Consider the following 10,371-nt stretch of genomic DNA (forward strand, 5'->3'; position numbering starts at 1 on the left):
ATTGATACCTCACACAAGCCTATATGTCATACAGTCATTATCTGTAAAAGGGGGGCGTGGCCGCATCATAGGGGGGCGGTCAAACATCACCCATAAAAAGAAAGTCTCTGCTGAGTTCAATGACACCTCACATAAGTATCTAAGTTAAACGTTTTCAAATGTTGAAAGGGGTCGTGGCCTGAGTGACTGGGCGTGGCCATAATATAGGGCCGCCTCAGTATCACATGTAGACACCACGTTCTAAGTTTCATGTAAATCGGGATGATGTTTGTCATATAAGGCATATTCCTGTTTGCCAGATGGTGGCGCTATCTCCAAAACTCCATATTGGCCTGTAGGTGTCCTCAGGCCTGCCTCTTGGTGTTTGTGGAAATTTCAAGCAGATACGACAACGTACACTGTATACAGCCATTTCATCTTCAGCGCTAACACCCAAAATGGCCGCCATGCCACGCCCCACCGTATGACGAAAAGTTTTCTTTTAATAACTTTTCATCGTCAACATCTTAGATGAGACACACCCAGTTTGAAGAGAGCGGATGAATCTCTAGGAGGAGTCGGGGAAGTATAGCACCTGTCTTTTATGACTACTTCCTGTTGCCACTAGGGGGCGCTATGACTTTGAGCCAATAGCGGCGTGTAGATGTCGTCAGGGGCGGACTCTGATGAATCGTGGAAAGTTTCAAACCAATCGACAACGTACGCTAGTTACACCCACTTCCTGTTTTGGTGGCGAATCGCACAAATGGCCGCCCCCACGGCCCGCCCTATGACGAAAGTTTTTTCTTTTAATAACTTTTCATCGTTAACATGTTAAGAGACACACACCAGTTTGAAGCTGATCGGACGAAGCCCTAGGAGGAGTTTCGTTAAAGTCGACATGTGGAAATGGCCAAAATCGCACTAATTTCGCACATTCAAACACAATGGCGGACTTCCTGTTGGGTTTAGGGGGGGCGACCATGGGTTTTATGTCCGCCCTGCCATGATACATATGTGTACAAAGTTACGTGACCTACGTTAAACATACTGCAGGGGCTGAATTTTCTATATTGTAGGTGGCGCTAGCGAGCCATTTTGTGCCCTATTCCCGAAACCATTAAAATACGTAAATTTTCACCAGACTTGATGCGACCGCGCCAAATTTGGTGAGTTTTTGAATATGATAAGTCCTCCAAAAGGCAATTCATTTGACGGAAATAATAATAAGAATAATAATTCCTTCAGTTCCAATAGGCCTTCGCCGCCTGTCGGCGCTCGGGCCCTAATTAAAGCTGCAAGCAGCGATGGAGGGCCCTCGCTAACGCGCGCCAGTCGGGTTACCGGCGGACGCCACTCCTGCGACCGCGCATTTGCGCGTCACTCGTACCTGAAAATCGTCGCCAATGAAAGTGAACTCCCTGCTGAGTTCACTGATACCTCACACAAGCCTAGTACGTCATACACGCCATTATCCGGAAAGGGGCGTGGCCGCTCATAAGAGGGCGTGTCAAACATCACCCATAAAAAATGAAGTCTCTGCTGAGTTCATTGTATACCTCACACAAGCCTATATGTCATACAGGTCATTATCTGTAAAGGGGCGTGGCCGCATCATAGGGGGGCGGGTCAAACCACCCATAAAAAGAAAGTCTCTGCTGAGTTCAATGACACCTCACATAAGTATCTAAGTTAAACGTTTCAAATGTTATGAAAGGGGGCTGGCCTGAGTGACTGGGCGTGGCCATAATTAGGGGCCGCCTCAGTATCACATTAGACACCACGTTCTAAGTTTCATGTAAATCGGATGATGTTTGTCATATAAGGCATATTTCCTGTTGCCAGATGGTGGCGCTATCTCCAAACTCCATTTGCCTGTAGGTGTCCTCAGGCCTGGACTCTTTGGTGTTTGTGGGAAATTTCAAGCAGATACGACAACGTACACTGTAGTTACAGCCACTTTCACTCATCATCGCTAAACACCCAAAATGGCCGCCATGCCGCCCACACCGTATTACGCCAAAGTTTTCTTTTACTAACTTTTCATCGTCACATCTAGGATGATACACACCAAGTTGTGAAGATGATCGGATGAAATCTCTAGGAGGAGTTCGTTAAAGTATAGCACCTTGTCTTTTAGGACTACTTCCTGTTGCCACTAGGGGGCGCTATGACTTTGAGCCAATAGCGGGCGTGTAGATGTCGTCAGGGGCGGACTCTGATGAATCGTGGAAAGTTTCAAACCAATCGACAACGTACGCTCAGTTACACCCACTTCCTGTTTTGGTGGCGAATCGCACAAAATGGCCGCCCCGCCACGGCCACTCCCTATGACGAAAAGTTTTTCTTTTAATAACTTTCATCGTTAACATGTTAAGATGAACACACCAAGTTTGAAGCTGATCGGACGAAAGCCTAGAGGAGTTCGTTTAAAGTACGACATGTGGAAATGGCCAAAATCGCACTAATTTCGCACATTCAAAACAAAATGGCGGACTTCCTGTTGGTTTTAGGGGGGGCGACCATGGAGTTTTATGTCCGCCCTGCCATGATACATATGTGTACAAAGTTACGTGACTCTACGTTAAACAACCATGCAGGGCTGAATTTTCGTAATATTGTAGGTGGCGCTAGCGACCATTTTTGTGCGCCTATTCCCGAAACCATTAAATACGTAAATTTTCACCAGACTTGATGCGACCGCCAAATTTGGTGAGTTTTTGAATATGATAAGTCCTCAAAAAGGCATTTCTTTGAAACGGAAAATAATAATAAAGAATAATAATTCCTTCAGTTCCAATAGGGCCTTCGCCGCCTGTCGGCGCTCGGGCCCTAATAATAATAATAATTCCTTCAGTTCCAATAGGGCCTTCGCCGCCTGTCGGCGCTCGGGCCCTAATAATAATAATTCCTTCAGTTCCAATAGGGCCTTCGCCGCCTGTCGGCGCTCGGGCCCTAATAATTCCTTCAGTTCCAATAGGGCCTTCGCCGCCTGTCGGCGCTCGGGCCCTAATAATAATTCCTTCAGTTCCAATAGGGCCTTCGCCGCCTGTCGGCGCTCGGGCCCTAATAATATGATAATAATTCCTTCAGTTCCAATAGGGCCTTCGCCGCCTGTCGGCGCTCGGGCCCTAATAATAATTCCTTCAGTTCCAATAGGGCCTTCGCCGCCTGTCGGCGCTCGGGCCCTAATAATAATTCCTTCAGTTCCAATAGGGCCTTCGCCGCCTGTCGGCGCTCGGGCCCTAATAAACTGCTCCACGGCAGCCACATGGACTCCTGATTAAGGACGCTTGGACTTTTTTGGACTTTGCATTTATTCACTGTGTTAATTGTGTTTATTGAGGTATTTACATTGACAGTTATTTGAATGTCCACGTGTAAATGCATATGTGCCAACTACTTTAAACTGATGCTCTGATATTTTATGTTTATGCTGTTTATCACAAGGGTTTGATCATATCTGATATTATATACTCTTCTGATTTTAGAGTTTAAAAAAACCCGAAAAAAACAAAAAAACAAACAAACAAATATTAACAATTGTTTTATAATGTCAGAGCCAAGTAATGAACAGAAGGGGGAGGAGCAGATTGATAGTCCTCAGTACGAAGTTCATGATTTACTGAGCGAGGCCCACATGGTGGTAGAACCATCAGAGAGACAATGTCTGAAGGAAACAAATGAAGCTAAACAACAAAGTCTAACTGATGTCCAAGACAAGTCTAATAAGGATGATAACGCTCTTGAATGTCTTAGACGCTCTGAACGCACGCGCAATCCTACAGAGAAAAAGCGGGCACTTCAACACGAAGAGGCTAAGAAAAAGGAGAGAAAGCTGCTTACCATGACGAGCAGTGGAAGCTTCACACACGCAAGGCAAGAGATCAACTAAAAACTTATATGCCAGAGAGTCAGCTTTGGCCTTTAATTGAGGAACTTAAGAAAGATAAAGAAGACATAATGAACATCATCACACCCTCCACTGACATAAGAAGAAGAGTTGATACTTGTGAATCAGTGACCATAGAAATCATCAACATTGCCTACATCAGAGCTATAGATGTCGAAGGCGAGTTTAATGAGCAGAAGGAAAGATACCGCCTTCATGGACTGCTCCGCTATGACCATGCAAAGTCTGTCTATGGATCCTCTGCTTCTCTAAGCGATAGCCAGTCCGACTGCTGCTCCACAACTTTGTCTATGACAGTAAAACGTGTAGACGCAGCAGCTGAACTAGCAGTAAAAGAAGCAAATTATCAGATGCTGCTAGAGGAAGAAAAGCAAAAGGAATTCATAAGAGAGTTAGAGGAAAACCAACGTAAGGCTCTAGATGCACAAAGACGTGAGTTGGAGCTCTTGCAGGCAGAGAAGGAGATACGGGCAGCTCAAGCCAAGTTGAAAATCTATGATAAAGAGACAGAATGCAAAGGATCTAATTATGCTAAAATGGAAAGGAACATGGAAGCAAAGAATGTGCCTGTAACCGCAGTGCCCGTTTCTCAAGTCTCATCTTCCTGTCATCCAGACATTCCCACACTCGCTCAGATCTTTCAAGACAACTTAGCCTTAAACAGGCTTCCTGTACCCGAGCCATTTGTCTTCAATGGTGATCCCATACAATTCATTGAATGGAAGGCAGCATTCATCTCACTCATTGACCAAAGGGTAATAACACCAGGAGAAAAATTATACTACCTGAAGAAATATGTTGGTGGCTCAGCACGGCAGGTTTTAGATGGCACCTTCTACCGAAGTGACAATGAAGCCTACCAAGATGCATGGAATAAGCTAAATCGTCGTTTTGGCCACCCATTCGCCATACAGAGAGCCTTCAGAGAGAAGCTCATCAACTGGCCAAGAATTTCCTCAAAGGATGCTGAAGGACTCAGACGCTTCTCAGATTTTCTCAATGCCTGTCAAGATGCCATGCCTCATGTTAAGGGTCTTGACATATTAAATGACTGCGAAGAGAATCAGAAGCTTGTCCACAAGCTACCAGAATGGGCAGCCTTACGCTGGAACCGACAAGTCACAAGAAGCCTAAATGAAAACCAAGAGTTCCCCAGTTTCAAGGACTTTGCTAGATTCACATCAACAGAAGCTGAGATTGCCTGCAATCCTATCACGTCCTTTCATGCTCTTCGTTCATTAGACACAAGCACTGAGAAGAGAAATCTCAGAGACTTGAATAAAAACAAGGCCAGTGTTCTTACCACTCAAACAGTCACTGACAATGGCAACCACAAGTCAGAACGGAGGAACGTTAAGACTCCATGTATCCTTTGTCAAGATAATAGGCACCAGCTTCACGTATGCTCCAAGTTCACTGAGATGCCGTTAGTTGAGCGACGTAACTACATAAAGGTGAAAAAACTCTGCTATGGATGCTTGAAACCTGGCCACAGCGTGAGAGACTGCCGTCATCGTCACTTTTGTGACCACTGTAAGGAAAAGCATCCGACAGCCCTTCATGATGAAAACTATAAAAGGGAAAGGTCTACAACAGAGCCAGAGATAAGTCAAGGTGCTGCTGCAAGGGCGCTCAGTATAGCAGGAGAAGGCTCATCCCACACATCCATGGTGATACCAGTCTGGGTTTCATCTAAAAGAGATCCAAGGGCTGAGAAGCTCGTCTATGCGCTTCTCGACACCCAAAGCGATACTACATTTATTGATAAAGAAGTGAGTGACGGTCTTAATGCTGACAAGTATCCTGTGAAACTGAAGTTGACTACTACGAGTGGTAAGGATTCAATTCTCACAAGCGAGAGTGTTTCTGGTCTTCGTGTTAGAGGATATAGTTCTGCAATTATAGTCGATCTTCCGGTCGCCTACACAAAAGACTGTATACCTGTTAACCGCTCTCACATTCCCACCTGTGAGACGGCTAAACAATGGAGTCATCTAGCAGAAATAGTGCACGAAATCCAACCACTGAGAGACTGTGTAGTAGGCCTTTTGGTTGGTTACAACTGCTCAAGAGCCATGGCACCAAGACAAGTCCTTCTAGGAGGAGATGAGGAACCCTATGCCGTAAGGACAGATTTAGGATGGAGTATTGTAGGGCGTTCGTTACAAATCCATAATGCGCTGAGCACACGTCATCTGTGTCACAGAATCACAGTTAAAGAGGTACCTCCAGTAATCCTACAGACGTCATCCGGCTGTTAGAGTCTGACTTTAAGGATGGCAGTGACGACAGCAAAACAGCGTCACAAGATGACATCACATTCCTCAATATTCTGGATGAGGGCATAAGGAAAAATATACATGGCCATTATGAGATGCCTCTGCCCTTTAAAACCAGACCCAGTTTGCCTGACAATAAAGAATCAGCCATGATACGACTCAATCATCTTAAAGGAAATTGCAACGGATGAAGGATATAAGGAGCATTATGTTGAATTCATGGATGAGGTCATCGGAATGGGAGATGCTGAGCAGGTCAAGGACGGTGGGAGTGAAGGGGAGAGATGGTACATTCCCCATCACGGCGTGCATCATGCAAAAAAGCCGGATAAACTTCGGGTAGTGTTTGATTGTTCAGCCAGATACAAAGGAACCTGCTTAAATGATCACCTTCTCTCCGGGCCTGATATGGTGAATAACTTAAGTGGAGTGCTCATCCGTTTCCGACGGCACCCGGTTGCATTGATGTGTGACATTCAGAAAATGTTCCATCAGTTTCATGTGGACAAAGCTGATCGCAACTATCTACGCTTTCTTTGGTGGAAGGAAGGAGATTTGAACTTACCACCCAGTGAGTTTCGTATGAAAGTGCATCTGTTCGGCGCAGCTTCCTCTCCGGGATGTGCTAACTATGGGCTGAAACATCTAGCTAAGGAGAATCACGACATCTACCCTGAAGGTTCACGATTTGTTATGAGAGACTTTTATGTAGATGACGGGCTCACAAGTGTTGAAAACACTGAAGATGCTATTCAGTTAGCCAGGGAAGCTCGCGAACTCTGTGCCATGGGTGGCCTCAGACTACATAAGTTTGTATCTAATGACAGAAATGTACTAGAGAGTGTGGGAAAATAATACAATGACTGAGGTGGTGATGAACAGGGCACTCAGGAACGGCCACGTAAAAGCTGGCTTAAAGTATATGCTGAATTAACCAAGACTAAATAAGAGTGTGTGTATGTGTGACATATTATACATTATGCTTTGCAGCTGGGGGTACAGCTAGGAGGGAGAGAACAGGAGGGCTATCTTAGTCAGATAAGCTACAGTGAGCACGAGAAGAGGAGATGGTGAGGCCAAGGACACTGAAGTTCGAGGACGGTCTGATAACTCAGAGAACAGGACCTACAAACTAAGAAGGAGTGAACATAGCGTCTTGTGAAGTAAATGATAACTGAAAATAATAGACAGGCAAGAAGGAAGAGGCAGAGCAGGGATTGTACCCCAGCAACAGTATAGCTGACCAATCAGGCCCCACAAGGGGAACCAATATAACCCTGAGCACGCTATTGTGTAAGTGCCTTTTTGGGAACCTCTGTACTAGACAAGTTTCCATCTGGTCCGTGCACGTTTAACTGCCCGGAAACGCATTTCATCTGTTGACCACAAGAATAAACGCTGTGTTAATTCATCATGGAGTCAGTTGTCAGTTTATAGAAGGATTTCTCCAACAAATTGGTGACCCCGGACGTGATACGTAATTGGACAGGAGAATCCAACTGGACCTTGGCATTGTGTCCACGGTCCGGTTCAGCTCAGCCACCGGACTGACATCCCGCAGCCCGTGAAGGGGACTGAGCGGCGATACTGCGATTCGTTGGTGTGATCACTGAGAGCTCTCAACAACAAAGGTAAGCAGAAGCCTGTTTAAAATCAAAATTCTGTTATTGGCTGAAAACTAATTGATGTGATCACATTTCAACTGTCGTAAGTGTTGTTTTTAAGCGAAAAGTATTGATTGAATGTGCTGTAATTAAAGGGATATAAACAGATGAAATGTTGGGGCATGTGATGTGATTAAACAGAGAAAAACAACTAGAGAGTTGTGAGAGAATTGTTGAATAATATGGGTGGCGGTAGGAGAGGAAAGGGACAAATAGTCAGAGGAAAATACGTCCAGATGGTTGACGAGGTAGGAGACTGCTAAGGACAGATAGTTCAGATGAGTGATTGTGAATTGCCACCCTTGGTTCGTGTGAACATCCTGAAAAGAATTGCAGTTAACAGATTGTCATTGTAATATTACGAGTCCACCGCGAGTGTATTTGTGCAAAGGAGTGAGAGGTCACTTTTTAAGTTGTAAAGATTATAGAGATGTACATAAAAGGCTCTAGATGGAGTCTTAATGAAAGTTGTTTGTTGTTGCATGTGTGATTTTTGTTGTGGTTTGGCTTGTTGGATTTTTTCTCACTGCTTATTTGTTGTAAAATGACGACCCCTTATGGAAAGTGTTAGTAGGGCAGTGAAAAAGTATGGCAATAAAGGAGAGGAGAAAGTAGCAAAAGAGATTGTGAAAGAATGGGAGAGAGGAGGATGGATTGAGGGAGAAGGGGCGCCGTCCCGGAGAAAGTGATGAAATAGTGAAGTATGAAAAAGTAAGTTGGAGTATGCGGAAGGCAGGCAGAGGAGGAAAAGAAGAAAATGGTTTAAATTGACTAAACCAAAGCAGAAGGAGTATGAAGCGCAGAAAGAGAAATATGGGGTGGGGTTGAAAATGACAAATGCAATACAGAAACAATTGGGATTGACAAAACAAGATGACAAAAGTTCACCAAAACTGAGACAGAAGCTGAACAGAATAAAACCGCTAGCGCAGAGAAAACCCCGCTGCCCGCTGAGGCGCCCCCGCCAACAAACCCTTTTTATCCAGATATAAGAAACCTAAGAATTTCCGCTCCACCGCCGCCGTATACAGGTCCAACGGCATCAAAACCCACAGTCCAAGCCCCAGTGGTAACTGCCCATTTACAGCCAAATGCATTACAAATAGACGTACCACAGGACCCATTGATACCGGCATTAGAGGGCCGCGTACAGGATTTAGAATGTTATCTAAATTTAATGGTACAGTCAGCGTCAGGGGGAGCAGCAGCGGCTCTACCACAACCAGCGGCCACAGTCCCAGCCGGCCCAAGCAAAGCTAGTACCCCATATTCAGCGTCTTTTTGCCAACAAAATCCAGAGCATTTTCACATGTCAGTAAAAGGACCCAGTCCACCTCACCATAGTACCCCACAAGACTCAGGAAGTAAGGAAGATAGCGAACAGTCAGACAGCAGCAGGGAAAGTGAGCAAACAGACAGAAGCTCTAGCTCTAGGGAAAGGACTAAAAAACGACATAAACGCAGGCCCAGATCTAGATCACAAAGTCCTCAAGACGTTTTTGTAGCAGGCACATTTAAAGGTAAATTTACCAACGAGGACCCTGACGAAGTTATGCTGCGAAGATCAACTAGAATAAGGGAAAGACTTAACAAAGAGTTCAGAGAGATAAAAGCAGCAAGAGCAGCTGCGTCGAACAGTGAATGAGCTCAGTGAGGAAGAGCAGACGCGCCACACACCAGAGGCGGGGCTACAATGCCCACTCCGCCCAGTAGGAGGAGGAGGAGGACTGTTGATGTACACCCTTACAGTTTTGGTGACTTAGATGCTCTGTGTGCAAAACTCCCCTCCCTGACAGGAGGGGCTGAGCATTTCCTCACAGCTTTCAATAGTCTTACAGCAGGAGTGCAGCTGTGTTTGGGAGATCTCAGAGCAGTATTGGGTAGAGTAATGGGAGCAGATGAAGCTAGTGCTGCCCTCACCAGAGGGGGAGCTGGACCCACTGTTCCCGCATCAGTGCCTGCATCAGCAGTAACCCCTGGCATTTGGGCTGAGCTGCACCGCATGTATCCCACAGTTGGGATCATGCAGCATGGCATGATTTAAAAAAGACTAAGTGATGAAAATTTTGATGCCTATGCAGATAGAGCAAAAAAGATTTGGCAGCGTGCTATGAGGGAACCGTGGGACCAGTCCGCCGCCACAGTGGCGCTGTTCCGCCATGGGGTACTAGGGGGATTACCCACAGCAGTTCAGACACAGTTAGGAGGAGTAGTAGGCCTGCAAACAATGACCGATGCAACATGGGGCGAGAATGTGCGTCATTTCCTGTCAAAACACCAAAAAGGAGCAGAGCAACAAGAAGATGAATTAAAAAGACTACAACTCATTGTTGAAGAAACAACTGGAAGAATTAAACAAGCCCAAGCCCAGCAAAGCTAAACAAATGACAGTCTCACAGAACCCCCAACAGTCAGAAGCCCCAGTGTTGGAAGCAGTCACTCAACTCTTACAGAGAGCACAAGCTTCCTGGCCACCACCCCCACAACCACCATGGCCAGCGAACACGAGCCAGCAAAATTGGCCACAAGAGGAAGA

The sequence above is a fragment of the Etheostoma spectabile genome, unplaced genomic scaffold, assembly GCF_008692095.1.
Source record: "Etheostoma spectabile isolate EspeVRDwgs_2016 unplaced genomic scaffold, UIUC_Espe_1.0 scaffold00018309, whole genome shotgun sequence".
Lineage (NCBI taxonomy): Eukaryota > Metazoa > Chordata > Actinopteri > Perciformes > Percidae > Etheostoma > Etheostoma spectabile.